Raw genomic sequence first — 3,843 nt, 5'->3', positions numbered from 1 at the left:
TATTCCCACATATTTCTGGTGACATATCAGTAATTAGATGCATAAGCTGTCAGACACCAGTGTTCCCAAGCTCCTTTTCTACTTGCTGTTTCATAGAATGTCAATTTTTCCCCGTTTTAATAAAAGATAGCGTTATATACAACACCATTCCATTATGTTCAGTGTAATGCTAATATTACTCACTGAATCTGTATAGAAAGTGAGTAAATCCACCTTCTTATTTTGAAGGAATAATGAGCTCATCTTATATTCTCTTTAGTGCCAAATAACAATATTCATATGTCTATAATTTGTGAAATATTAGAAAAATAGGCTTGGAAATAACAAAATCGCAGACCACCCCTGAAAATACTAAAACACCATAACATTTTCCTTTTAAATAAGGTATCAATTAAAGCAAAAAAGTTAAGCTCTCTTACTATGCCACTGCATGAGACAAACAATGCTTTCTTTGCAAATTAGATAAGAATGAAGGCTTTTTAAAAGAAAAGCTGACTGTATTTTCAACCCATGGAGCTCCTTCACATTATATTTCTCTCAGGAGACAGGTATGTACAGCTGATGTAAAGTGACCTCAACTTTTTCCTTATTCATTTCTCTTGAAGTTTGTTGCACAGCATGAATAATCAAATGTGAAAAGTGATTGTCTCAGGAAGAGATCCTCATTTCAGTGTAACACACTATCAGTGTTTTTCTAGCAGCTTAGAAGTTGTCAGTTTGGTAAACACAGGGACACTGATGAATTTGGAGCATTATCTTCAAACTCTGATTCACTGACCACTCCAAAAATTCCTCAGAGAAATCTTGCCCTGCACTGTCCCAGAGTTGGGAATGGAAACTGCAATTCACTGCAGGTCATGCAATGTCATTAAATCATTGTCGTGTTTGGACCAATCCTTGTCATTGTCTAACTCACAAACTCGAAAAAAGTAGCTATATTCCACATCCATTTGTTTAGTTTAGTCAGAAATTTACCACAATCTCATTTATAAGTAAAAGTGGATTAGCACTTCTGTGGAAAACTTAAAGAATCTTGACATAAAAGAAGTAAGACAGCTTGCTTTCTTGGTCTCAATTAAATCCAGTTTGGATATTTCAGCTTTAAGAAGAAACTGTGATTCTTTTCACAGAAACTTTATACATAGGACAGAATATTTTTTCATGAACTGAGACATCACTATCATATTTGTAGTTTAGGAATATACAGGAAAAGCAGGAAGCGGGGAGCAAAGGAAGTTTGCAGCCCCCTCAAAAGTCCATATATTCTCACTAGTGGATGAGTCAGGACTCTATCTGCCTCAAAGATACTTCAGAATAATCTTCTAATGTGCATTTCAAGTGAGTAGTTTCTTTTTAATTTGTTCAAGAAGCATGAATGAAATATCTGAGCACTGAATATTTATCTTATTAGTTTTGAGCTTTGATGAAGCATGTCACCCAAAGAAACTTCACACAGCTAAGCGAGTCGATGAGAAGTATCAAGTGCATAGGTCTTCCCTCTTGAAACAAAAAAGAGTCTTTTTACTTTGAGGAAGAAGGAAGCTTGAAGCTTAGTTTCAGCAATTGCAGTACTGTCTGACTTTGCAACAGTCCCCCAAACCCAGGGTGAACTAGCTATGGATATCAATGGTTTGAAGCCCTTGATTATGAATTAGTTTATTTAGTTACACAATATGTAGTCCAGGAGTAGCAGATATTGCAGCTTGCTCAATCCTCACCAAAAGCAAGTATCCTCAGAGCAAGCTTATTGGCATGGTCCCATAGCTATGTATGAGACACCTGTCTTGTTTCTCTGCCATCAGCTCACTGGATGCCTATCAGCATTGCCATTCCCTACAAATACAGTATTATACACCAAGGAAAGAATTGCTCTTGTTCTTTTTTTTTCCAGTCAATAGCAACTTTAGTAGGCGCAAAACCAGACATAGAAGTGAATAGTCTTGCAGCATATTAGCAATGTCATTTGCCTTTATTCTGATGGAATAGTTATTTACTTACTGCTGAAGCTTTGACTACAGCTCAGAAAATCATACACAAAAAATGCACTTTTGGGGCCAATAATTCGTTCCAATACACAGCTTCAGCTGCAAGAATACACCAAGGTCTCAACTGTAGCATTTTCCTCATCCGTCACAGCTGAAGGTAATGACTGTACCAGAGCCTGTAACTGTAGTGAATCTAACCAGTTCATTTCACACGATTGTTGCTCTTTTGCACAACTGTTAAGTTTCCACCTTTTTGTCACAAATCATCTTTCAGTTGTTCAAAAATAATCTACTTCTCTTCTAATGCCCTCCCTCTGCCAGCCTCACCAATTCAGCTCAACAGCACTATTTTTATAAGAGGGTGCAATTTTAAACATAACCCCGATTCTTCTTAATATATTATTTACTAACCACACATCACTGACAGAAAAAATGGAAAAGATTCTGTTCTCTATTAGAAACTTTGTGGCTTTCAGTGCTGATTCAGCAAATTGCCTCTCACCATTTCCCATGTGAGAAGATTACTTAAGAATTTGGCCTTTATTAAATCTTAAGATTGAAATGTTCATTAAATCATGCATGAAACTCCCATTCAAATGCTGAAATACTGGTATTGTTGAATGGAGCTTGTGGGTTTGGCCTATGCTCCTTTTACGTATTTGTTTAACCCTAATCATTGAAGTCACATATAAAACCACAGAAGTATCTTGGGTTAGAAGCTGTTCTAGTTTTCCTGAATGTCACTTCTCTTACAACAGCATAGTAATACACAACACAAGAGGTTTGGACTTCTCTTCTTGTCAAAGAAATCAGATGTGGAGTAGAAAGCCAAATGGTTAGGAGAGTTTCTTCTACACCCCTTCAGAGTGTGTAACAGAAGACTCTTACCCTTTCCTTCCTCGGTCCCTCTGTCCCCAGTTTAATTTTAGATACAGGGATGTTTTTAAAGAGAACTATGAAATCCTTCATGTTTGCTTCCCACAGTGACTCATGCAATGGAGACCTGTGTGATGGGAATTGCAGCCTGTAGCTACTTTTTCTCATCTGATAAATGCAGGGATGAAGAGAAGAGAGATAATTTGCCTCCCTCCTCTGACCTCAATGTAGTACCCCCTCACAACAAAGGCCTGTCCTGAGCTCCCTCTTTTGCTGTTCTTTGCCGTAAGATATTGAAAAGGGGCATGTAGAGTACTGTTTGTCCTCTTTCAGGGTACTTTGTTAGGGGAAACTTGGCTTTGTATGGTGCAGAGCAGCAGAAAGCAACATTGCACACAAGGAATGCCAGTGCAGGAGCTATGATACTTTTAGTGTGATTGCCTGTAGAAAATTGGTCAGTGACCCACAGAAAAATTTTGTAAGGGATGCTATCAAAACTCTGTGCAGCTAGGTCACTGCTGATTAATTGAAAGACAGAGAAGTAAATGAAATTAAACACTAGACTACACGAATCTGTACAGCACTCTGCAGCATCCACAAGCTGGTTGCCTCATTAACAATGACCAGCTCCCCAGTGCCTGCTAACGAACACATGCCACAGGTGTAGGTTAGCATCCCAGCTCCTTCACTGTGCTTTGTCTGTCCTTACTTCCTGGCCTAACTGACCTTGCCCCAGAGAACTGTCATCGCCACTAAAAGAAAAAAAAAAAGATAAACCAAGGTGTCTCAAAGGAATGCCAGTGGTTTGCACTTGCCTTGGTTCCCCCAAGCCATTGAAGGAGACAAAGGTCCTGTTCAGTGGACCTTGCAGGCAAATACTCTTGACACAGAGAAGTTCACATTCTGGGGATAGCACATCTTTATTTCAAAACTATCTCTTGTTAATCATAGAATCAGCCAGGTTGGAAAAGACCTCCAATAT

This window comes from Acanthisitta chloris, unplaced genomic scaffold, assembly GCF_000695815.1.
Source record: "Acanthisitta chloris isolate BGI_N310 unplaced genomic scaffold, ASM69581v1 scaffold8617, whole genome shotgun sequence".
In the NCBI taxonomy this organism is placed as follows: Eukaryota; Metazoa; Chordata; class Aves; order Passeriformes; family Acanthisittidae; genus Acanthisitta; species Acanthisitta chloris.
The sequence above is the reverse complement of the archived record's forward strand: the minus strand, read 5'-3'. Positions refer to the sequence as shown.